The sequence below is a fragment of the Geotrypetes seraphini genome, chromosome 1, assembly GCF_902459505.1.
Source record: "Geotrypetes seraphini chromosome 1, aGeoSer1.1, whole genome shotgun sequence".
NCBI classification, from domain to species: domain Eukaryota; kingdom Metazoa; phylum Chordata; class Amphibia; order Gymnophiona; family Dermophiidae; genus Geotrypetes; species Geotrypetes seraphini.
Window position 1 is genome coordinate 169438321 of NC_047084.1, and position 27256 is coordinate 169465576.

A 27256-nucleotide genomic window follows, 5' to 3' on the forward strand; every position below is an offset into this window, starting at 1 on the left:
ATGGATGCGGTTGTTAGCAGGTACGATGGGCAGCTGTTTAGGTCACAAGAAGTTTTACTATATTTGTTGTATAGTCGAGTCATGTCGTTCCATTGTATTTTGGGGAAGTTAGTCCACGTTCTGTCGGCTACTAAGGCTTCATCTATTGTTGGTGTTGTTATAATCTCATCGAGGAGGGTTAATGAATTGTTGAATGTGGATCTGATATTGGTGATTTTGTGCTTGAAGTAGTCTGCTAATTGGTGAGCTGAAGGAGATTGGTTTCCTTGAGTAGCTAGGAAAGGTTTGGTGTCTGTGAGTTTTCTTACAATATTGAAGAGTATTTTTGAGTCTGGGTTTTCAGTGCCTATTAGTTTGGAATAGTATGCTTTCCTTTTTTCCTTTAGTTTGATGTTATATTGTTTGATTTGGATTCTCCATGTTACTCACGGTAGAGATCTTTTTTTTTAATGTCGGCAGAGCAAGAGATGTTTTACTCGGGGCAGAGAGCAGGGCTGGTGGAAGTTGGCTGGGATTTCAGCTGTAAATGAGTTGGAATTTGGAAAATAAAAACACCCAGAGAATTTAATAAAAATAATAATTTACCGTGAGTTCTAGGCGGTTCACAACAGATAAGCATTGTACAAACAATGCAAATTGTTTGAGATTCGACAGATTAAGTGCATACAATATAAAAATAAATACAGACAATATAGGAAGGATACAATGTTAAAATAAAGTAAAAAGTTAAAAGAATAAGATACATTAAAACGCTGTTTCCCTCTGAGTTGCAAAGATTCCACTGGCCGCTGCCCCCTTCCTGACGACGCTTCCAGTGAAACTCGAGTCGAAGGGAGGCCTTTAGATTTTTGGACAGAGTTTTCACAGTCTTCACAGCACTTGAAATGGATTAATTGATTACTAAGTTATTCTACTGCCAAGCTCCTGCCCTCTTATGCATTTACTTCATTGACAGATAAGTTACTGTTTAACAAAAACTAGATAAATAAATTATAATAAATCATCAATATATAAGCATCATCAAACAAGCATTGTAGTGAGGGCGGGCTGAGGGACTCTCAGAGTGCAATGATGGTCCCTCTATTCAACCATAGCTGGCATTTTGTATGACACTGTATGGTTGGTGACTGAGCACTTATATTTATAATACACTTGTTTTTTTTAGTGTTTTTTAAATACATTTATACATATTTTGAATAATGAGTCTTGTGGAGGTATAGTTTGCAAGAATCGCTGTTTAACACAAGCAATTTACATTTTAGCTCCTTGTTTGATCTAGTATTACATTAAAACCCAGCCTGTTAAATAATTGAGTTTTTATCTGTTTTCTGAAATCGAGATAAGAAGAAGCTTCTAAAACAGTTTTGGCCAGCCATAAATTCAGTTTGGCCGCCTGAAAAGAAAAGGTTCTTTCAAGGAACCTTTTATAATGACATAATTTTATTGAGGGAAACAAGTGAATTTTTCGGGAACTCTTGTTAGTTAGTATAACTCAAAGTAAAATGAGGAGTAAGATAAACATGCCAAATACTGTTTTGTAGCAAATGCATGAAAACTTAAACAAAACTCTGGATTCCAGTAGCAACCAATGGAGTTTTTGATAAAAGGGGGGTAACATGTTCCCATTTCTTTAAGCCGAAAATAAGGCGGACAGCCGTATTCTGAACTACCCTCAATTTCCTGATAATTTTTTTTGAAAGCGCCCAAATATATGTTAGAATATTCAAGAATACTCAGATGGAAGATTGAACTAACAGATGAAAAGAGGCTTCGTCGAAATACTTCTTAATAGTGCGGAGTTTCCAAAGCACCGAGATACTTTTCTTAAATACTAAATCGGAATGTTTTTCCAGTGTAAGATGTTTGTCCAGAGTTACTCCCAATATTTAAGCTTGGTGGCTTCTAAATTTTTGTCTGCCCGCTTGGCTTCTGAAATTTAGGAGCAGGAGAGTTGGGGCAGAGAGCAGGGCGGTCTGAACAGGGTTTTTGTACAAGTGACTGGTCCTAACCTATCGCTTGTTTTTGGATCGGCCAGCCAGTCCATGTGCCTGAAAAATGTTTAGTGAATCGCATCCTTCCTATTTTGCATACCATTTCCCCTAATTTGCATGCACGGATCGGAGGAGAGGTTAGTGAATTTGGTCAGAGGAAAAAGGGGTCGCAAACTGGTCGGTACATGATTGTCTTGCTTAGTGAACCTAGTCCATGGTGTCTAATAAATTTAACATGGAGTCCAAAAGTAAAATAGCCACATTTTCTCTTCTGCTTGAACATCTGCAAGGCATTTGTTCTTTAGAGGGCAAGTGCATGCACAGACCATCTACAGGTGAAGAAGATGGTCTGCGCATGCGTCGGGATCACTGGAGAGCGATCCATGCAGTCGGTTGGGGGCTTGATTCTGATTGCCCTCATTTGCATGAGGGCGCTTCAGCCCCCCGGCCACGGATCAGATCCATGGCCTTAGTGAATCTAGCCCAGGGATAGGCAATTCCAGTCCTCGACAGCCACAGGCAGGTCAGGTTTTCAGGACATCCACAGTGACTATGGATGAGATGGATTTCCATGCACTGCCTCCTTGAGATGCAAATTTATCTAATGCATATTTATTGTGGATATCCTGGAAACCTGACCTGTCTGTGGCACTCGAAGACCGGAATTGAGGTGTGAGGAAAAGAAGAGGAAACAAAAATAAACAAAACACATTTCTCCCAGGGTGGGATTTAATGGACTGCTTAGAGGGGCAGAACTCCTACATGTGGCTCCTCTCTGAGAATAATTAAAGGAGGAGGCATAAGCACTGCATGTTTTGGTTCCCCTCCCTCCCCCCCCCCCCCGATCTTTACGGCTACCTCTTCTTCTCAAGAGCTTCTGCTGCTTCGAGTTTGGTGTTTTGCAAACACCTAAAGTGTAGACCAGTGGGGGAGGGCGCTTCCCCTCGACTTGCTACTGTGGAAGGAGCTGGCCGTGTAAATGGTCCGTTTTACCTTAAAAAACCGTGTTAATGTCGCCGATACGTCTGGTGAAATGCACAAGGCTGAGGGGCCGGGCGGCCCATTCATTCCGAAAGCAGCAGAGCTAGGAGTGGGGGGTCGTTAGGGCTGCCTCGTTCTGATAATAGCAGCTGTGTCTCGAGGCAGGCTGCACGCGGCTGGCTGATGAACGCATTTACATTCCTTCCTCCGCGAGACCTCGCATTCCAGTGGGGAGCGAGCCCGACGTGCCGAGCTGGAATGCGAGTGCGGAGGCCAGAGCGAGGGAGAGAGAGAGAGAGAGACCCGCGCCTGCCGCTGCTGCCCACGATGTCTCCGCTTCAGCGCGCGGCCGCCGCCGATCGCAGCGCCAACCCGGCTTCTGCTGCGCAGGTGTTCCTGGAAGGGGCTCCAGCGTTTCACTGATCTGGCCGCTAGTAAGTACAAAGGGTTGGAGGAAATGTCGGGAGGCGGGGGATCCGAGAAGTTTATCGATAATCTCACTGAATGAATGAGAGATTTTAAAAACGTGTATTTTCCCTTAAAAGGGAAAGGTGTCCTTCAGAGAAGGTGGTACCATAAGTTTTGAACTCTTAAAAAAAATGCATGTGTCGACATGCAGAGAATTCAAAACATGCTTTTACATTTTCAACTTATTTGCCTATTTACGGATTTTTTTTTTAAAGGTTTGACTGTTCAGTGTGTTTTAAGGCAACAGTACATGTATTTACATAGCTGAAATAAGTAACAAACTATCCCCGAATTATTATACATATAAATAAATATTTTGGATTAGAAACAGGGTCCTTCTTCCAAGGAACTAAAAAAAAAAAAAAAAAGTGTGTGTGTGTGTGTATATATATATATATATATACTGTATATATATATATATATATATATACTGTATATATATATATATATATATATATATATATATATATATATATATATCAGGCATAGTTTAATTTGGAGTGCTTACCGTTTATTTTTTAACTTCTATGTATAAACGTAACATGCAATGAATATACTGTTGGGAAAACTAGAAAAGTACAATAAACTGATAGCTGGGAAGGGCGTGTCCCACAGTAGTTGAGAAAGAGTCTGCCCACAGCCAAATTTTGTCCCACTCACTCACCCCGAATGAGGAGGGGAGTCTTCCAGTTCTCAAGTCACAACAGTTTGGCTAAAGAAAAGATTTTCTAGAAGAAGGAAGGGCTGTTAAGTGACTGACTAATTTTCTCATATGGACAGTAAAGCTAGATGTGTTCCAGAATTAGGGAAGAAATAATGAGGGAGTTAGTATGACGTTAGGTGTTAATGAAAAAAAATCTCGGATTCTGCTTTGCACACAGAATTCAGCACAAGTTGCAGCTCTTTCACATAAGAAATGCTAATACAGGGGTGCCCACACTTTTTTGACTCGCGAGCTACTTTTAAAATGACCAAGTCAAAATGATCTACCAACAATAAAATTAAATTAAAAAAAACACAATGCACACTGTACGCATAGAATTGTTAATTATCATTCCTATTCCAAGGTTTTTTCAAAGAGGTCAAAGCAGATGACTCTATGCACTGTCACCTCAGTAACAACCATAGAAAAATAGACAAATACCCACCCCCTCCCTTTTTACTAAACCACAATAGCAGTTTTTAGCGCAGGGAGCTCCGCTGAATGCCCAGTGCTGCTTTCGACGCTCATAGGCTCCCTGCGCTAAAAACCACTATTGCGGTTTAGTAAAAGGGGACCATATTGTAAAATATAGACAGCAGATATAAATTCAGACACATTTTGATCACTAAATTTAAAATAAAATCATTTTTCCTACCTTGTCTGGTGATTTCATGAGTCTCTGGTTGCACTTTCTTCTTCTGACTGTGCATCCAATCTTTCTTTCAGCCTTTCTGCTTCCTCTCCTCCACACCTCATTCCCTCCCCCAACTTTTTCTTCCTCTTTCCCTGACCTTTCTTTCTCTCTTCATGCCTCCTTTCTTTTTTCTGTTTCTCTTCTTTCCTTCTGTCTCCCTGCCTGCCCCCTTTCTTTCTTTCTTTCTCCCTGCCTTTCCCCAAGCCACCGCTGCTGCCATCGGGGAACAGGAGCCAAAATGCCACCAATGGATAACAGGCTTCAAAGCCGCCGCCGCCGCCCCTTGCTCTTCCTCCTTCAGGCCGACCAGCATTCCTCTCCCCGACGTCAATTCTGCTGTCGGAGAGGAAGTTCCGCCCAGCCAGGCAGCGATTGGCTGGCCCGAACTTCCTCTCCGACGGCAGAATTGACGTCGGGGAGAGGAAGACTGATCGGCCCGATAGATCGCCAAGGTAAAGTGAGTCCTGGGTGATCGATTCACTTTGCTTTGGCGAGCTACCGGTCGATCGCGATCGACCTATTCGGCACCCGTGTGCCATCAGATTGTACTAGGACTAGGGGGATAGATACTTCATGGAACTAACAGCTAGCAGGTTGAAACAAATTGGAGAAAATATTGTGAACATTGTGAGCCTCATTGATGTGGTCTTGAAACTTGTAACGGGAACACATTTTTCACTCGAGCAACAATCAAGCTGTAGTTTGTTGTAAAAAAATGTGGTCAAGGCATCTAGCATGGATGGGCTTAAAGAGGATTGGAGAGATTTCTAGAAGAGTTTATAAACAAGTACTAGCTAAGTAGACTTTGAAAGGTTACTGCTTATCCTTGAAATGGATCTGTGGTTACTTCCTACTGATGTAAATTAGCCTTTAGTCTAATGTATACGCGTAGCATCATAATATAATATATATAGTATGTGAGAGCCATTCCCTTCAACACAAAGAGATGCATATAGAAATCCACACAAACTCTCTTCTCTTACAACATACGGAGGGGTATTTTTGACAGGACGTCTTAAGTCTGAGTTTGGATGTTTTGGGAATGATGTCCAGAAATCCAGTATAGAAAATGTCCATTTTCAAAACCGCAGGATGTTCATTTTTTTTTTTTTTAATGACCTTTCTAGACATTTTGGCCCTTAGCGCGTCTTATCTTTTTTTGGCCATTTTTGAATATGAAAAAGTCCAAATGAAAAACACACAAAAGCAAGCCATTGGGATGTCCAAGCAGCCATTATTCTTATCAAACTGGCCATACAGTCAGCTGAGCAGAACAGAGGGGGGCACTCTAGGGGGTAATGCAGTGAACGTCAAATTGTATGGTGGCTTTCTTCAGGGTGTGCTGTAAGTGCTGCGGTTTGTCTTTGTAAATAAGAACATAAGAATAGCCTTACTGGGTCAGACCAGTGGTCCATCTAGCCCAGTACCCTATCTTCGCAGAGGCCAATCCAAGTCACAAATAGTAGCAGCATTCCATTCTACCATTCCATGTCTGTCTCAACAGTAGACTATGGACTTTTCCTCTAGGGACTTGTCCAAACCTTTTTTAAAACCAGCTATATTAATGTACATGTGATGCTCAGGGAGGGTCCTTAGGCATCTGAGACAATCAGGGCCTTAGGTTCATTCTGTGGATCACATGGTGCATCAGAGAGGGGAAGGTCTGTCATTTTCGACAGATGGGACTAGGAGCTGAAGGGACCTTGCTTCCCTCCAGCTCCCAATGTTTAACAGGTACAGGGAGGAGGGGGTTCGGGGGAGCATCCGTTGGCAGGAAGGAGTGGGCATCCCTCCTGCCCTTTTTTGAGTGGGAAGAAGGGGGTAGGGTAGGGGATAGTTTGGGGGGAGCCTCTGTTGGCAGGAAGGAGTGGACATCCCTCCTGTCAATTTTCTCACGGGGGGGGGGATTCCTGGTGCCTTGTTCGTTGGGGAGGGCCGTCATTGGTGGTGGGGACGCAAAATATCTGTGCCATTGAAAAAAAATTAAGAAGAAAAACCAAAACAGGCAGACCTGTCGGTAACACTGTTACTGACAGGTCTGTTGGTTTTTCCAATCGCTAAATTCTCCCCCCCCCATTTCTTTTCTTTTCTTTTTTTTTTTTTTTTTTGAATAGCTAAGCGATGTTAGTACATCAATCGCTTGGCTACTTTGAATGGGGTTTTAGTTAATTTGCATGGCTAGATCAGAAAATGGGTGATTGAGGGGGAAAAATACATGGTGGGGCTGTTTTCTGCATCGGGTCGATAAAACCGATCACCACTAAAGCTGACGTTAGTACATTTAGCCCTAAGTGACTTGCCAATGTCACAAGGAGCAGCATTGAATATGAATCCACAACCGCAGGGAGCTGAGGTTGTAGCTCTAACCACTGCACCACACACTCCCCCATTTATGTCTTTAGGATGTGTTAAACCCCTTTTAATTATTTCATTTTACATCTAGCTGAATGATAAAATTCTTCTAATTTACATAAGGACATAAGAATAGCATGATTGGGTCAGATCAATGGTCCATCAAGCACAGTAGCCTGTTCTCATGGTGGCCAATCCAGGTCCCTAATACCTGGCTAAAACCCAAGGAGTAGCAACATTCCATGCTACCAATACAGGGAAAGCAGTGGCTTCCCCCGTATCTTTCTCAATAACATACTATGAACTTTTCCTCCAGGAACTTGTCCAAACCTTTCTTAAAACCAGCTATGCTATCCATTCTTACCACATCCTCTGGCAACGCGTTCCAGAGCCTAACTATTCTCTGAGTGAAAAAATATTTCCTCCTATTGGTTTTAAAAATATTTCCCTGTAACTTCATCGAGTTTCCCCTAGTCTTTATAAATTTTGATGGAGTGAAAAATCAATCCACTTGTACCGCTCAGGATTTTGTAGACTTCAATCATATCTCCCCCCAGCCATCTCTTTTCCAATCTGAAGAGCCCTAACTTTTTTAGTCTTTCCTCATACAAGAGGAGTTCCATCCCCTTTATCATCTTGGTCGCTATTCTTTGAACCTTTTCTAGCGCCACTATATCTTTCTTGAGATAAGGATACCAGAATTGAACACAATACTCCAGTTGAGGTCGCACCATGGAGCGATACAGGGGCATTATGACATTCTTAGTCTTGTTAACCATCCCTTTTTTAATAATTCCCAGCATCCTGTTTGCTTTTTTGGCCGCCGCCGCACATTGGGCGGAAGGTTTCATCATTTTGTCTATGAATGATACCCAGATCCTTTTCTTGGGCGCTAACCCCCAAGATGAACCCTAGCATCCGGTAACTTAAAATCCGGTAATTTAAAATTTTATTGTGGTACAGCAGCACATGCATCAGGCCATAAAAATTAGTATGGGGGGGTGGTTGGACAGGCTGAGAAAATAATACATTATACAGTGTTGACTGATTTAGCTTTCATTTTCTTTTCAGGATTGTTCAGTATTTCCATTGGAGGATTTTTAGCCTATTTTGTCTTTTATGTGAGTGGATGATTCTGAAAGAATACTGAGTGATTATTTCTTTAAATATGTCTTTTATAGGCTATTGAATGTTGTTCTTTGTGCTACTGTCTTTTGGGAAAACAAAGGAAACATTTTGTTTCTGCTGATGTTCCTGGGTAAGTGGAGCAGTAGGAGAGACAAGAGGTCCTTTTCATGGATTCAGCTGACTTACAGCTCAAAACAGCTTGCAAGCACAGTAAGAATTAGTTTTAAGTACCCCTTGTAATTTAATTGAATCATCTTTAAAATCTCTATAGCCCTTAAGGGTGCCTTTCTCTTATAGGAAGGTACACCCTGAAGCACTTCATAGTCCCTACTTCCCTTTTAGTTTTCTGTTTCTCCACAGGGCACATTGGTTGTTTGGATTAGTTTCTGCAGGTTGCTCTGTGGGATACTTTACTGTTTTTATTTTTAAGTGAAACCGTTATTGTGTGTGTATATATACAGTAGACTGTTAACTAGAACTCAAGCAACCAGCAAAAATAAATCAAAGAAATACTTTAAATAAAAATGAAAATAAAATCAATTTCTGGCAGAAATTTAAGTGTCAACATGGCACGCCACAACTGAGTTTCGCCCATGCTTTGCCTAACACATGTTCGGTAGTTTGTCTGGAACAGTTTATGGTATTGGCATAGTATGGGGTATAGTATTAGTTAGGCCTATTTTTAATAGTAACTTTCAAGCAGCCAGAAACTACATTTATCCCAGGACAAGCAGGCAGCATATTCTCAACATGTGGGTGTCGTCATCTACGGAGCCCCGTAGCAGACAGCCTCGCAAGCAGACTTGCTTGTAGAACTTTCAAAAAGTTCACGAGTGCTGCACAGCGCATACACAAGTGCCTTCCCGCCAAACTAGGTTGTGCATCTCATGTGAGGTACCTCAGTTCTCAGTTTTCCGCGGAGCCAGAAGCACCTGTTTCTCAGCTCTGCTGCTTTTTTTGAGTTGCTTTCTTGCTTTCTTTCTTTTTTCCTTATTTGTTTCTTTCTTTGTCTCTTTTTTTAAAAAAAACTTATTTTTTTCTTCCGTCGGTTCTTGTCTGGCAGGGCTTGGGCTTAGGCCCTGCTGCCGGTCCTCGTTTGGTTCCGGCTGTTTTTTTTTCTATGTCCCGGCCTCTTACTAGGTTTAAGAAGTGTAGCTAGTGTAATCAGGCGATTTCTCTCATCGACCCCCATCATTTGTGTATCAAGTGCTTGGGGCCTGAACATTGTCCTGGGGCCTGCCCACGCTGTGCTACCCTTCAAAAATGAGCTCTCCGGAGGCGTCGTACCAAGATCCTGGAACTCTTTGGTCCTATGGAACTGTTTGCAGAAAAGGCCTCGGTCTGGACCCCAGTAGCGGCCTTGTCGTCCAAGTCCTCAACCTCGAGCAAGTCGCCCTCGTCTGCTGTGCCTCTAAAGGTCTTGTCTTCAGGCAGTAAAGAGTAAAGAGTCTCCTCGCAGGAGTACAGAGTCTCCTATGCCCATCGAGACCCCTTTCAAGCCCAGGCATAGGTCTTGAACTCCGAAGCTTTCAACGCCTTATATTTCTCTGTCTCGAGACCCATCCAGGTCCAGGACTCCTCTCTCAAGACCATCTACAAGGGATCCTCCTTTGCCTATCTCTATGAGACACAAGTTGAGGCTGTCAATTCCTCATACTCCTGGGACTTCTCCATCGAGGCTTCTCAAACTTAAGCATTCTTTGACTCTGCCTAATCACACAGCGGAGTTTCTTCTTACATTGGATACACACCTTTCTTCTCAATACTCCAGGGAGGCTTCTCCTTCTTATTCAGCGAGCCTAGGTTTCGCTCCACTTCTCCTCCTGAGGAATCTTCGACTTCAAATTCCACATCTTTTTCAAGATTCATTTTTGACATGAGTAAGGCTCTTCAGATTGATCTTCAATCTGAGTCTAAATATACGCCTGAGTATTTGGCTGAAATGGAATTGCCACATCTGCCAAAGGACACCATGAGACTAACTATGAATCCTGTTTTGAAACAAACTTTTCTCAGGAATCTTGAGAGTCCTTATTCATTCCCGGCTACCCTTCTAAAATGAAATCTCATTACTGTACGGTTCCTTGTAAAGCAGGGGTGCCCACAATTGTTTGGCTTGTGAGCTTTTAAAATGACCAAGTCAAAATGATCTACCAACAATAAAATTTTAAAAAACACAAAGCACACTGTACGCAGAGAAAATGTTAATTATCATTTATATTTGGGGGGGGGGGGGAGGAGGTGTTTTTTTTGTTTTTTGTTTTCAAAGAGTTCAAGGCAGATGACATTAAATTATGCAATGTCACCTCAGTAACAACTATACAAAAATAGACAAATATACCCCCTCCCTTTTTACTCAACCGTGATAGCAGTTTTTAGCACAGGGAGCTGCGCTGAATACCCTGTGCTGCTCTCGACGCTTATAGGCTCCCTGTACTAAAATCTGCTACTGCGGTTTAGTAAAAGGGGGTCATAGTGCAAAATATAGACAGCAGATATAAATTCTCAAAATGGACACATTTGATCACTAAATTTAAAATAAAATCATTTCTCCTACCTTTGTTGTCTGGTGATTTCATGAGTCTCTGGTTGCACTTTCTTCTTCTGACTGGGCATGCAATATTTCTTTTCTCCTTTCTGCCTCCTGCATGCTTCATCTCCTCCGGACCTCATTCCATTCCCCAACCATCTCTGTCCTTCCATGAGTCCAACATTTTCTTCCTCTCTACCTGCCTGCACCCTGCCACCCGACACACTCCATTCCCTCCCCATTTTCCTTCCTCTCTCCCTCTGCCCCCACCCCTTTCTTTCTTTTTGTCTTTCTGTTCTGCCTCCCTGTCTATCTTCCCTGTTCTGCCTCTCCTTTTTTTTCTCCCCAAGCCACCACTGGGGCTGTCGTCTGGAAACAGGCCCCCAAACCACCACCGCCATTGCCGCTGAGTTCTCCCTGTTTCCAGATGCCGCAAGAGGCCAGCAGCCTTTTCCCCAATATCAATTCTGACGTCAGAAAGGAAGTTCCGGGGGAGATAAAACAAAGGGGGAAGGGCTGCTGCTGGATAGGGGGAGCAGGGAAGGGGTGCTGCTGGACATGGGGGGATGAAAAAGGAAGGGAGAAGGCCTACTGCTGGACAGGGGGAGCAGGGAAAAGGTACTGCTGGACAGGGGGAAGGTAAAACAAAGGGAGAAGGGTAGCTGCTGGATAGGGGGAGTAGGCAACGGATGCTGCTGGACATAGGGGAGGTAAAAGAAGGGAGAAGTGCTACTGCTGGACAGGGGGAGCAGGCAAGGGGTGGTGGTGGACAGCCGTGGAAAGAGAGAGAAAGAAAGACAGACAGACACACACCCCTATTCTAGCACCCGTTAATATAACGGGCTTAAAGACTAATATATATACAAATCCAACTTAAGAACAGTTTTAAAAACATAACTCGTTCTTAAACCGGGGACTGCCAGTATATCTATATATATATGCCAGTCCCTATGTATATATATTTTTTCTTTTTCCCCAATCTTACTTAGAACAGGGTTTAAAATTCTTTTTTTATGTATACAGTACTCTCCTGATATTCATGTGGGTTCTGTTCCAGGAACCCCCCTGCAAATGTTGAAAAACTGCGATTACGGTTTTTAGGCAGGGGAGGCAGGAGAGGGCATCTGGAGCACCGACAAGCGAAGGAAATCACTCGCTTTATGCTCTGACCGCCTCTTCCTGTACTAAAGTCAGGTCTCACCAATCAGGAGCTGCTTTTACACGCAGCTCCTGATTGGTGAGGCCCGACTTTAGTACAGGAAGAGGCGGTCAGAGCATACCGCGAATGATTTTCTTCACTTGCTGGCTGCTCTCTCCTGCCTCCCTTTCGAGGTCGGAAAATACTGTGAATGGCTGGGACCGCGGACCGTGAATTCGCGGGAGAGCACTATATTCTTAATGATCTTTGAGTATTAAAGCCCTGGTTTAGAAAGGTTTTTGTTATAATTTAGAAGGATGAATGTGTTTGTAGATAGAAAACAAATGGGAAAAATGTACAGATTGTGGTTTATAGAATTCTTCCCTGTGGATGTGTCTGTTTTACTCGAATGAGAAAGACTGGGATGGTTTGCATAGAGTTGTATGCAAATATTCTGTTTGGGAAGAACAAAATGAGAATATACAATTGCAGTATGTATCAAACTATTGGATGCATATTTTATTTTATTTTTTACCACTTATTTAATTTGATTTATTAACTTTATAACTTACAACTAAGTTTTAAAACCATTTATAAGAAGAATATCTAATAAAATAGTATGCCTAAAAATGTAAATCGTATGAACTGAATGATAGAGGAGAGGCTAAATAAGTAAATTCAAAAAATGAATTTTCAGTTTAACCACAGGTGCCACTATCCCATTGCAATAGGTACTGTCATGTATTACTAGTTGGCAGTACACATAGCAACCAGTATCAAACTACCCCAGTAGAGTTACTAGATTTCACCTCACCTAAAAACCATTAAGAAAGCCACATAGTTGAGACATTAGTTTTCACAGTAGAATGCACAGCAGAGAAAATAAAATACACTTCTGAACTGCAAAAGGTTTGTTAGAAAAGCTGCTCTTTGGGATTCTGCCAGGTACTCATAACCTTGATTGGCCACTGTTGGAAGCAAGATACTGGATTAGACGGATCATTGGTCTGACTCGGTATTGCTATTCTTATATTCAAAGCATGCGCCATGAAATTTCTACCTCCTTTCTGTGTCTGTTTTGTATGTGTGTACCTGTCTGTCGGTCAAAAAAAGTCCTTCCCCTGGAGATGGGATTCTCAATATGTGGACTAATAGGCCTAAAAACTTCTGATCCAAAGCTCCCATATCCCAGAAAACCCAAGGCTGGAACACCCTGCCTTGGAACTCTGCTGTGCCAGACAATGAAGACCCCTACTGCAGTCAAGCAAGTTCAGAACCCCACCAACTCACCCAGTCAAACAAATACCCACCTCTATGATCCTTTTATACATTCTGAGATAAAAGGGTCACTTCTGGGTTAGTTTTCTGGGCCAAGAACTCGGCACTAAGACCTGTACCATGTATGAGCCGGGCATTGATGTATCACTAACTATTACTACTGCTATTATTACTTATTTCTAGATTGCTACATGACATACCCAGTGCTGTATAGGATCACAAAAGAAACAGTTCCTGCTTGAGTGAGTGAGACATTTTTTAGATATATTAAGAACATAAGAAATGCCTCCGCTGGGTCAGACCCGAGGTCCATCGCGCCCAGCAGTCCGCTCACGCGGCGGCCCAACAGGTCCAGGACCTGTGCAGTAAATTTCTATCTATACCCCTCTATCCCCTTTTCCAGCAGGAATTTGTCCAAACCTTTCTTAAACCCCAGTACTGTACTCTGCCCTATAACTTCCTCTGGAATTGTATTCCAGGTGTCCACCACACGTTGTGTATTAGTGATAGGAAGAAGTGCAAAAGTGGCATTGCGAGACTCAAAGGTGAAGAAGAGAAATATATAGAAGCTGATAAAGAAAAGGCTGAATTTCTTAACAAATACTTTTGTTCTGTGTTCACAGTTGAACCACTGGGAGCAGGACCAGAGAAATCAAACATGAATAGGGATGGAGGAGTGGTAGATCCTGATCGATTTTCAAAGGGTTGTGTTTGAGGAACTAGCTAAAATAAAAGTAGACAGAGCGATGGATGATGTACATCCAAGGGTGCTGATGGAACTTAGAGACATTCTGGTGGCTCCACTGACTGACCTTTTCAACGAGTCTCTGAAGTTGGTAGTGGTACCGGAGGCCTGGAGAAGGGTAGATGTAGTCCCTCTCCACAAAAGTGGAAATAAGGAAGAAGTAGGAAATTACAGGCCAGTAAGTCTGACTTCTACGGTAAGCAACGCTTTTAAAACAGAAAATGGTGAAGTTTCTGGAATCCTGTGGATTACAGGACTGGAGGCAACATGGATTCACTAGAGGTAGGTCTTGTTAGACAAATCTGATTAATTTCTTTGACTGGGTGATCAGAGAATTGGATAGAAGGAGTTTGCTAGATGGGGTGTATTTAGATTTTAGCAAAGCCTTTGACAGTCTAATAAATAACAGACGTCTAATAAATAAACTGAGTGCCCTTGGGAATGGGTCCCAGAGTGACAGGCTGGGTGAAGAACTGATTGAGTGGAAGGCGATAGAGGGTAGTGATCAATTACGATCGCTCTGAGGAAAAGGATGTTACCAGTGGTGTGCCTTAAGGTTCTGTTCTTTGGCATGTTCTTTTTAGTTGAAAAGCTGTCAAGTAAGATTTGCCTCTTTGTGGATGATACCAAAATCTGCAGTAGAGTAGACACCCAGGATGGTGTGAATAACACGAAGAAAGACCTGGCGAAGCTTGAAGAATGGTCTAAAATTTGGCAGCTAAAATGTAATGCTAAGAACTGCAAGGTCATGCATTTGGGCTGCAAAAACCTGAGGGAATGGTTCAGTTTAGAACTTGTGTGCATGACAGAAGAGCGGGACTTAAGTATGAATGTATGTGATGATCTTAAGGTGGCCAAATTGGTTGAAAAAGTGATGGTGAAAGTTAGAAGGATGCTAGGGTGCCACTAGGAAAAAGGAGGCATTGATGCCCCTGTATAAGATTTTGGTGAGACCTCATTTAGAATATTGTGTATAATTCTGGAGGCACCACCTTCAAAAAGATATAAAAAGGATGGAGTCTGTCTAGAGGAAGGCTACTAAAATGGTATGTGGTCTTCATCATAAGGCATATGGGGACAGACTTAAATCTGTATACTTTGGAGGAGAGGGGAGATAGGATAGAGATGTTTAAATACCTATGTAATGTAGATGCGCATCAGTCAAGTCTCTTTCATTTGAATGGAAACTCTGCAATGAGAGGGCATAGGATGAAGTTAAGAGGTGATAGGCTCCGGAGTAATCCAACCCCTCCTGCCCCGATGACCCCCCTACCCCCACCACTACTAAGATACTGGCAGGAGGGATCTCAGGCCCTCCTGCCCTGACGCAGCCTCCCCCACGACTGCCCCCCAACGCCCAATCGGCCTGCCGAACACCCACACCCACCAACCAACACAGCCCATGTGCCTAAGGCCCTGCCCACAAGAGGGGCCTAAGGCAACTGGGCCAATTCCGGTTGGCTCAGGCACCTAAGGCCCCTCCTGTGGGTGGACCTTGAGGCGCCTGGGCCAATCAGGCCCTAAGGCCTGCAATTCTGAGGATGGTTGGCCTGCTGGACAGACGGGTTTGGGACCCGACCGTCCAACTTTTTTTTAAGGGGGAGTGGGGGGTGGTGTCGCGGTGGGGTTTCGTGGGTCGGCGGATGGGTGTTCGGAGGGCCAATCGGGGCTTAGGGGGCGGTCGTGGGAGGGGCTGCATCAGGGCAGGATGGCCTGGGATCCCTCCTGTCCATATCTTAGTGGGGGTGGGGTTAGTGAGGTCGTTGGGGCAGGAGGGGTTGGGCTCACTCCTGCCCAGATCTTGTCGAGGGGGGGTTGCCGGGCAGGAGGGGTTGGGCTCCTTCCTGACTGGATATTGTTGGGGGGGGGAGGTTTGCTGGGCAGGAAGGATTGGGCGCTCTCCTACCTGGATCTTGTCGCAAGGGAGGGGTTGAGCTCCCTCCTGCCCGATTGGCTATCTCTCCTGCCGCGATAGCAATCCGAAGTGCCACGGTTGACGGCACTTCGGGATCTTTATCGCGGCAGGAGAGATTGGGTGCATCTCCTGCTGCGGGTCACAGCAGTTCGGGTGATCGCCATCGCGGCAGGGGAGATGAGCCATCTCTCCTACCGCAATGGTTGCGGTGGGGAGTTAGTAGGTTTCCAGGCTGCTGAGCTGATCGCGGCAGCCGTCATCAGCTCAGCGGGTCCTTTTTCGGGACTTATACCCATTTTTACTTGGTCTAAGTCAAAACTTATAAGTGCCAACTAGGCAACCTGCTTAAAGTTTTGGTTATACCTGCTGGACGCCTATGTCTAGGTTGGCCCACCTCCCGCCCTTTCTCCTCCTCTAAAAACGCCTCTTTTCACTCTATGCATTTAGAGGAAGGGGAAAGGCCTAAGCTGGTTTAAACCAGCGTTAATTATGGGTACTTGGACAATCAGGCTTTTTGATTGTCCAAGTACCCATTTAGGCCACTAGACTTTTTTTTTTTTTTTTTATGAGCCCCGTAGCCTCTCATGAGGATTTTGTCAAATGCCTTCTGAAAATCTAAATATGCTAGATTAACCTGCTCATTATTATTCAGTTGTTTACGTCTTCAATAAACACCTGTCTGTGTTGACCCATGCCCATTAAGCTGTGGCTGTCCAAACCTAAACTTAGCTTTCTTTTTAAACAACCAAACAGAAAGCATATTCTAGTTTGCATCTCTTATTTTCTTTTTTTTAAAGCTTTCCAGGATGTTAGACTTGGTCAGACCCCTTTTTTATCATCATCTTCCTCTTCATCCCCCTCCTCTTCTTCCTCATCAGCTCCTTCCTATGGACACTAATATAGTGCAGTCTACAAAAGACTCACTGACTTTGGCAGGAACTGTGGAAAAGGAAGCTTTCAGTGTGGCCTAAAGCGTAAAAATAGGCTTTCAGTAGATCAAAGTTCCTCTTATAATGACCTGTATCAAGTAATGTGTATGGCTTATGTTCTTTTGGATCAGATGAGTGATGGAGAGAAGAAATTAGCAACAAGATAGTATAGAGCTATTACAATCTGTAAACAGAAAGTTGAAGTGGCACACTGTGAAATGTTAGATGATGTGGCGTTATTGCTAACATTACTAAAGTGGTATTTATTTATAATTTAATCATTCCTACTTTTGCTTGCAAAGGTGTACAGATTTATACCTAAATTCATACTTTTTATAAAAACAATTTTCAATGCCCCCAACCTACCCTATATTTCCAGACTTTCCATATCTCCTATTCCTAAATTCCGTCAAACTTTCAAGCACCCCCAGACATTTTACTCCTGTAACAAAATTACCTTTTAATGAAAAGCATACATGCTTCAACTCCTGTTTCCTAAGCCATCCCAAATATTGATGTTTTCACATGTTTCTTAAATCTCAATCCATCTTTTTCCTATAAATACAAATAGGTGCCCATTTTCAAAGCAGATGGGTGTCTTAAAATGCCTTAAAAATTCTTCTGCTAAAAAGATTTAAAACCTGATTTTGGAAGTCCAGAATGTGGATGTTTCACATTGCAGTTCATCCAAATAACAGGGGTGTGTGTTATGGGCATGTTTTGAGGTGGGACAAGGGAGAACCCAAAAGTAGGACATCCAACAGGGATTTTTGAATGGGAAGAAATGTCTGTCTGAAAAAAAAAAATTGCCTTTTATCTAGACCTGCTTCAGTCATGCCTAGGTTCAAAAAATGTTGCTCTAATTAGCAGCTGACCATTGGAGAGATTGAGGCATGACCCCTTCTTAATTCCCCAGTGGTTGCTGTTGCTGTCCCTTTCCCTCTTCCCTGAAAGTGAACTGTAAAGGAAAGCCAAGCTTTTGCCAGTTGCGGGTATTATGGCATGGCCATTTTGAACAAAGCAATAAGGAGATCAGAGGGGTAGCCTAGTGATTAGAAACAGAAAAATACCTACTGTACCTAAATATATGACACCTGTAAGCCTGAAGGCTATTGAAGTGGTGTTCATTCAGGTAGAATAGGTATTTTTCAGGTTCTGGAGCGATCACATTTACAAAAAAAGTTAGTGGGGTTTGAACCTGTGTTCCTTGGTTTACTGTCCATTGCGCTAACCATTAGGCTACTCCTCTGTTCTGCAGAAACATCTGCATGACCATATTTATGAAAATGATGCAAGATGGGCGTTCATGTGCTTGGTTTGTTTTTTTCGCATTCACAAGTTGGGCATGTCTCTTTGGAAAATGGCTATTTATTTTAGACATTTTCAGTGGAAAAAACATACGTCTCACATTCTCAATATTTTGAGCAGGACTCATTTTTTTGGGACTTGAATGTTTTTTTGAAAATGCCCCTCATAGCTTTATATATCACTAACATCATAAATGGTTCTAAGCAGATTACAAAATAAAAAGAGACTGATTTATCATTGGGAATTAATAAAGTCAATAACAGAATAACAGAAAAATATGAATAAATCAACTAAATAAAGCTCCTTAACTAGTCATTGTTTTAACTCCAGATATTTCTGGAATAAAAAAAGACTTCAGATGTTTTCTTAAACACATTTAATATGCTTGTAATTGCTAATCTTTCTGACATTAAGAGGATCAGCATTCCTGAGAGGCTGCCCGATTTAAAAAATCCGGCTCCTTAATGACCAAAGGATCCAGTCCTGGTTAAGTGGAACTCAAAGGTATCTCCTGGTACAACAAATGGACCCCCACTGTAATTTAAATGCCACCAAAATATAACTTACAGCTACCAATCTTACTAAACACTCCAAGCATAACCAAAATGTGCCACATACTAAAATTAAATATCATTCCCAGTAAAACCTATCTCTGCTACCCACTAGAACCCAACTGCTGACCATCAATCATGTACTCTCCTGCAATGTACTGTAAAAGCTGTATTATCTTTATGCTATGTTACGTCAGTACCATGAATTCTGCAACATCAATCTACGCTATGCAACATCAATCTACGCTACGCTAATTATTGCATAATTAGTAGATATTGCAATATTCGCAGAACAGATATGTTCTGCGAATATTGCAATATCTACTAATTATGCAATATCTTCCAATTATGTACTTTTATGTCTGTCCTGTCTATACCGTGAATATACTTTTGTAACCTGTTCTGGGCTGCTTGGGGAGGACGGGCTACATAAATAAATAAATAAATAACCTTTGTTAAGAGAGGTACTGCCTGGGCTATGTATAATGGAGGTACATAATGCCAGGAAGTATTCTAAATTTAATCATCGAAGGAATGCAAATTATACCTAACAAACAGTATAAAGGAGCCTCTCCCAATATAATATTATAAACTATTATACAAACTTTAAAATACATCAAATTAATTTGGAAGCCAATGAATGGATTTTAACATCTGTATTTCTGCCACTTGTTCTGGCAGAAAAAAAAATCAAATGTACAGCTGCATTTTGAATTATCTGCAACTTTCTAATAGGATGTTTCTGGCAACCTTCAAAAATAATTAAGTTTTGACAAAAGGAGGCTTTTTGCTACTATTTGAAATGCTGATGGTTCTAGGTATGCATTAATTCTGCAAAGTTGTTTTAACAACAACAAAAACCAACCCAATGATTTAATTTAGGCACATATTTGTAATTCAGGAGTCAAACTACCAAAATTTCTGGACAATTTTAAAACTAATATCTCCTAGCCTTAACACATTGCCTCCCAAAAAAAAAAAAAAAAGGATTTTTAAATTTGAGACAAGAATCGCCCTTTTGATTTCCTGAAATTAAGGGTATAAAATATACTAGAATGTTTAATTCTACATGGGCATATCGAGCAGCAGCCGTACCAGATCAGGTTAGCCAGAATTACAGTTATAAAATTTTAAAAAAGGTCTTAAAGACTTACCTGTTTCAGGAATATGTTCCTAACAAGTCTTAATTTTGATTAATATAGTGATCTAATGTACTATTAGGTTTTTTTTATCTTATGTAAACTGCTGTAAGGTATTGGTGGTATATAATTTGTATCACGAGCTAATTTTTTAGTAACAAATTCAATCTAATACTATAAATATATCAATGTTACTAGCCAACGGTGGGATTTCCCTACGGAGAGATAAATGCACTCTCCATAGGGAAATCCCGCCACTGGCTAGTAACATTGATATATTTATAGTATTAGATTGTAATTTGTATGTCATCCAGTGCCCTAACAAGAGACAATTTGTTTTACCTTTATTTGTTGCACCTAGCTAATTTACTCAATAGAGGTCTATAATGTGGATCCTAACCCATGCAGCAGGAACCTAAAAATGGGGCTATCACATCTTTCATCTGGAAATGAAAGTCACCTGAATGCTCAAAACTGTTTCACTTTATATATACCATGAGAAGAAGCAAAATAAGTGACAAAATGGTTTCCATAAATATGGGTTGGAGATGTGAGGCTGCAACTAAGAAATTTTCAGAGAGATTCCACTGCAAAACAGTGATGAACAAATGTGAATTTGTAGGCGAAGGGTGATGAATAAAAACTATTCGTAAGGTTAGCTCATGTGTAGAGTGGAAGTTATTAATAAAATATTTTTAGTACCAGAACCTCCTGCAAGCGCTAAATATCATTTTTGCTCCTTTGCTGAACAGGATTTTTGCCACTCCAACTATTTCTAAATATCCATTTTAACAAAAATTAGCTATTGGCCAAAATCTATTTCATTTTTAAATTGTTTATTGATTTTATAAAAACATCTTACAGAAAGTGTAACAAATTATCCATCAATAACATTCTTAAAAAAAACACTTATGTACTATACATGAAATAAAAAATAAACATTCCTCTTCCCTCACCCCCCTCTCTGGATTTGTGTATAGAATATGAAATCTTTAATATGGCAGGTTCATAGCATAAAGCTGTTTTACAAAAAAATCTAATGGACCCCAGAATTCTAAGAATTTTTGCAATTCATTTATTTTCTCTGCTAGCATTTTCTCATATCTGTAATACATAGTAGAGTCTCCCATCAAAATGGCATATTTAACCTATCCCATTGTTTCCAATTTCTTTTGATCATTTGCAAAGCCACACCTGTCATAATGAGAAGAAGTTTATATTTGGAACTACTTACTGGGCTTTTATTCATAATTGAAATACCAAACAGTATAATTCCATAAATCCAAATATCCCAATATCAATCTTCTTTCTACCCAAAGCGGTGGCAATAAATGATATTCAAAATAAATATTCATTTTATAAAGAGGTGAAAAATGGTAAGTATTAGTTTAATTCTGTTTGGTCTCTTAAATAATTTTCCCAAGGAGGTTTAGGCTACTTAGGTCAAATTAACATATATTATTTTGATCCTCCTTGTTGTTTTTAAAAAATATCTTGATCTTTCATTCAGATTTTGTAGAAAAGTGGCCTGTATTACTTTGATGTGAACTCCTATACAATGTAACTTTTCAGAAAATTGAAGCAAAGGCATAGGCACCAGCATTTCAAAACGTGTAGGGGTGCCAAACATAAATTGCCATATATACTCATATATAAACCCGTCAGAATATTTATTTATTTTAAAATTTATATACCCTTAAATCCTATATGGTTTACACATCCTATATGGTCTATATATCCTTAAATCCTATACGGTTTACATAACAGCATTCATAAATATTGGACAGTACATACAAGTTCAATAATAAAAAGAAAACACTTTATTAAGTGAAAAATGTTAATGTAAACTGATGGTTTATATTCAAGTACAGGTAATCCTCGCTCTCTTTACTTAAGAACATAAGAATAGCCTTACTGGGTCAGACCAATTGTCCATCTAGCCCAGTGTCCTATCTTCACGGTGGCCAAAACCCAAATAGTAGCATTCCAAGCTATCAATCCTGGGCAAGCAGTGGCTTCTCCAGTGTTTGTCTCAATAGCAGACTATGTACTCTTCCTCCAGGAGTTTGTCCAAACCTTTTTTTTAAAACTAGCTACGTTAACCGCTCTAACCACATCCTCTGGCAATGCATTCCAGAGCTTAACTATTCTTTGACTGAAAAAATATTTCCTCCTGTTGGTTTTAAAAGTATTTTCTTGTAACTTGTGAGTGTTCACTAGTCTTTGTAATTTTTGATGGAGTAAAAAATGGATCTGTACCCGTTCTACACCACTCAGGATTTTGTTGACTTCGATCATATCTTCCCTCCCTTCCCCATGCAATCTGCATTCCTGCCTTTCTTCCCTTTCCCTAGGTGTTACATCCTGTCTCCTCCCAGCCAGCTCTTCACCCTATTCTCCCCCCGGGACCCACAGTAGGTCTTTCCCACGGCCTACCTTACAATGGTGAGCAATGGCAGGAGCAATCCCTCCTTTCCCTGAAGTGAGATGTTGTATCCTTTCCCGGTGGGCTCTGCATCCCCCTCCTGGACCCACCACAAGCTTTCCCTGGGCTTACCTTACAACCCTGGTGGTCCAGTGGTGAGCTGGGGCAGCAGTGATCTTTCTACATTCCTGCCTGCGCAATCTTTCTACTAAAATTGGCTCCTGTGAGATTGCCACAGAATCTTGTGGTAGCCATTTTAATAGAGAGCGTACACAGGCTGGAGTGTAGGAATATCGCTTCTGCCCTGGCTGACTGCTGGACTACCAAGGTTGTAAGGTAGGCCCAGGGAAGAGTGCTGGGAAGGGAGATGTGTAGAACCAGTTGGGTCAGGACACAACACTTCACCTTGGGGTAAGGGAGAGCTCGCTTGCCACTGGACCACCAGGGCTATAAAGTAAGCCAGGGAGAGGCCTGTGGTTGATACGGGCTGGGTGAGATTCAAATATAATCAGAGACTACATTTTTGGCCCAAAAATCTCAGTTTATATTCAAATATATATGATATCCTTTCCTGGACAAAATGCTGAGTATTGGGGGATGTTCAGTACCCTTGGCAATCACAGAGATGGATCCTGTGCATAGAGGGTAGAGCTATAGAATGCATTTTTGGGAGGGAGGGAGGGGAGAGAACATTAATTCAGAAGTTTATATTTCCCTTATTTGTGAGGGAGAAAGTTACTCTGGGGAAAACAAAACCCAGTGATGGAAAGGAAATGGCCTTATTCTACATTCATGGGAAATCCTCCCTGTGTCTGGAAAGAGCAATTAATTGAGACCAATCATTTTATATAATGGTCCACTAAACATGAACGGCTTTACTCAACACTTCTGTTGCCTTAATTCTGACTGAACTTCATTTCTTTCATCAGGGTTCAACTACCTAGCACATGTTGAAACACTATTCTACAGCAGTTTCATACAAAGAGACATTTCATTTGAATCTTTTACTAGGCTTAGTTTATTTTTCTCAAATTCCAGAAACCAGAGGCAGTGAGACAGACTTTGCTGCTGCATCTTCCTGGGGTGGCCATCTTTCCTAGTTGGGCACTCTTTCCTAGTTGGACTGACATCAAGAATGTCATTTTAGCAGCGATCTGCCATGTGTGTTTATTTTACTGATTAGGGTAGTAACAGAGATATAATCCCATGTTTTTAAAATACTCATTGTAACTACCATATTTTTTGGTCCATAAGATGCACTTTTTCCACCCTCGAATACACTTCCGCCCCCCCTCCCCCCCACCTTTTTTTAAATGATGGTGGTGGTGCAGCGCAGTCTCCTGCTGGATGGCTGCCTTTCTCCTTGCAGAGTGGCGGACAACGCAGGAACGCGACCTTTGCGCTTCTTGCTTGGTCCTGTGCCATTCTGTGATTGGCTGCAGTCAGTTCTCGCATCGCATCGTGAGAACTGACTGCAGCCAATCACAGCAGCGCAGGACCAGGCAGGAAGCGCAAAGGTTGTGCTCCTGCGTTGTGCGTCGCTCTGCAAGGAGAAAGGCAGCCGTCCAGCAGGAGATCGTGCTGGATCACCGCCACTTAAAAAAGGTACTGAGGGGGTTGCTGCGGGCTGCTTCTTTGGGCTGCAGGCTGCTTCTTTGGGCTGCGGGCTGCTTCTTTGGGCTGCAGGCTGCTTCTTTGGGCTACAGGCTGTTTCAGTCTTTGGGCTTCCTTCCCAGCACCAAACCACCAGATGCACCTACGTGTAGAGGAGGAAAAACCAAGAAAAAAAAAAATTCTGAACCAAATTTTTTTTTCTTGATTTTTTTCCTCCTCTATACGTAGGTACGTCTGGTGGTCAGGTGTGTCTTATGGACCGAAAAATACGGTAGTTAGGTAGGCCAAGTGTAGGGTGAGATAAGTCCTTCAGTTAATTAGTCCTGCTCAATTTGCTTGTTCAGTAGTGTCTTAAATTTGTTAATCTAACTTGTGTAATTTCCACATATATATAATTTCTCTATCCTATTTGCACATCATGAAGAAGTCAAGACCATTTTTCTGCTTAAACCATTGGGTTTTGGCAATGACCATTTGCTGTGCAAACCTTTGGCTTGGGAATGACCCGACAAAATCGTACTGCTTTTAGACCTTGTGCACATGCTATTTCAACCACCCTCTGCATCAAATGTTTTAAAATGGTGTAGCCTGGTGTTTTGATGTAGTACATCGTGAGATCAGCACAGCTAGTTATAAAGATTGAAAAATGCTTGCTTGTGGTGCTTTCATTGTGTACGTGGGAGGAACAGTGTTCCAGGGGTAAAGGGATTTGGATTTTAGTTCATCTTTCTAAGTAATTCAAGGTGAATTGCACATGTGCTAGTAAGTGTACAGTAGATCTCTCTGCTGTAACATTTTTATTTTCTATTGAACCCTTTATAGCAGTGATTCTCAACCTTTCTTCTGTTGTTCACACCTAACAGTGTGTGTGTGACACACTGAATAATACAATCTGCAGCTAAACAAAAGAGACTGAGGACTAGATGCACTAAAGATAGAGACTCGATTGCTGTTGGCCGATTCTCTGGCTGATTCTCCAACAGCAATTGATGCACTATCAAGTTTGCATGCAAATTCACCGATTTGATCGCTCAGTGAGCGATTGACACATGCGCAGAGCCCTAACAGTAGTGATAGGAGAAGCAGCCTCCTGTCATTGCTGTTAGGGCTCTTCTGTTTTTTTTTGTTTTTTTTTAATGGAACATGTGTGCAAGTTAAACGTGCACAACCTGTCCCATTAAAAAAAAAAAAAAGCTTCTCCACGCCATGCTTTCCCACCCTGCGGCAGAACCCCGAGCCATCATCCCTCCCGACCCATGGTAAAATGGCAGGAGGGATGCACACTCCCTCCTGCCATTGAAGGAACTCCTTCACACACCTTCCCCCCCAGCCCGGAAAAAAGGCAGGAGGGATGCCCATTCCTTCCTGCCACCGGAGGCCTTCCTCCCCATCCAGGCCCCCCTGCCCCATATCTTAAAAGTTGGGAGCAGGTGGTAACTGAAAACACCACCTGCTCCTCCTTCCTCAACGATGGCACTGGGCCTTAGGCCTCTCCCCGGTGCACGTTGTGATTCATGGGGAGGGGCCTAAGGTCCTGATTGGCTCAGATGCCTCAGGACCCTCCCAGTGGAGGGGCATAAGGCATCTGAGCTAATCAGGGCTTTAGGTCCCTCCCTGTGCATCACATGATGCACCAGGGAGGGGGCCTAAGACCCAGTGTCGTCATTAAGGGAGGAGGAGCCGAAGGTGTGTTGAGTACCTCTTGCTCCCAACTTAAGGTATGGGGCAGGGGGACATGGGGGGGCGAGGGGAGCCTCTGGTGGCAGGAGGGAGTGGGCATCCTTTCTGCCTCTTTTTCAGGAGATGGGGGTAGTCTGGTTCAGTCCTTCATGACAAAAGGGAATGGGCATCCTTCCTGCCATTTGTTTTGGGTTGGGTTTTGGAGGAGAGGGCATCGGTGGGGGGACTCTTCTTTTTTTTTTTTTTTAATGGGGCAGATATTTTGCTTGTGTAATACACGCAAAATATCTGTGCCATTGAAAAAAAAGAAAAAAAAAACCCCACCCCACAGGCAGACCTGTCGGTAACCATAGAGCAGTATTTCTCAACCTTTTCATATGTTAGGTATGATTTGCAATCCCCCTGAGCCTAACAAATACCAACTGAGTACCCCCACGCAAGCTCCACCCCAAACCTGCCCAAACACTGCCCCTGACTCCACCCCCATAATAATAGTATTAATTGTAATGCCATTTCTTCTATTTATTTTTATAAACAACCAATCTCAGTCAAGGTCTTGGTTTCTTATAAACTTCTTCCATTTATTTTTAATATACAAACATTGAAACTCCATATTAAAAAGAGGGGGGGTGCTAATTAAACTTTTTATACCCTTCCAGTCCAATATTTCTTCCTCTCATATCACCCGGATTATGTGCAGCATTTTCACCACTGCCCACCAGCCCCATATCCATTCCTATCACCCCTCTCCAGCATCATTTCACATCTCTCCCTCCATCACTATGTTCAATATTCCCCCACCTTGCATCCCCTTCAGTCTATCCCTCTGTTCCCTCTCCATCACCATATCCAACTCGATAAACAATTAATCTGTGGAATTTCTTGTCAAATTATCCATCCATGCCATGCCCCTAACACAAAAGGCACTTAAACCACAGCAGAACCAGGTTTGATTTCCACTATGGCTCCTTGTGACTGTGGGCAAGCCACAACCCTCCATTGCCCCAGATATAAAACTTGGATTGAAAGTCCACTAACGACAGAGGAAGTACCTGTATGTAATATAAATATGAAAACCACTTCAGCTACAATGCAACACAAAGCTCTGTTTCTAGTAGTACTAAGTCAATTATTATCGAACCTCAAACAATCCCAAAACATTATGTTCCCCTTACTTGTCTGTATTGCATTTGCTCCTCAGGGATAGAGGGGTATAGATAGAGGATTACTGCACAGGTCCTGGACCTGTTGGGCTGCTGCGTGAACGGACTGCTGGGCGCAATGGACCTCAGGTCTGACTCAGTGGAGGCATTGCTTATGTTCTTATGTATTGAGGAAAGGGGAATATTTTCAGCTTGTGCTGAATCAACAGTAATCTTAAGGAATGTGGAAGAAAAAGAATTAGGGAATAGTTATGGAGATTTCAAATACTCAACCCCTGCTTTTCACACTCCCTAGCATGCAGGCACACATGGTTTTTAAGAAAAGAATGAGCTGCTTTACTATCAATTTTTGGTGCACACCTCCTAACTCTTTAGACACATTCGTGTGTCATGCTCAGTGCTTTACAGGCATAACAACCTTCTAGGCCTAGAGCACTAGATGCAGCAAGTTTACAGAAGTCTAAACTTTGTTAAAGCATATGTGGAGATGTTATAAACTATGGTTAAAAGAATACTTTGTGTCA

The 27256-nt window shown here is 42.1% G+C and overlaps 1 protein-coding gene across 5 annotated transcripts in view; it reads left to right on the forward strand.

The window, feature by feature from the left end:
• The window catches only part of RAPGEF2 (Rap guanine nucleotide exchange factor 2), a 651997-nt gene that overhangs the window by 307507 nt on the left and 317234 nt on the right, over positions 1-27256 (forward strand). The window contains exon 1 of one of the 5 annotated variants that reach the window (XM_033941523.1): positions 3077-3406. The exons of the other annotated variants lie outside the window; for them this stretch is intronic. The gene's annotated coding sequence lies outside the window, so the exon portion shown is untranslated. Of the gene's footprint in view, positions 1-3076; positions 3407-27256 lie in introns of those variants that run through there. 5 annotated transcript variants of the gene reach the window in all.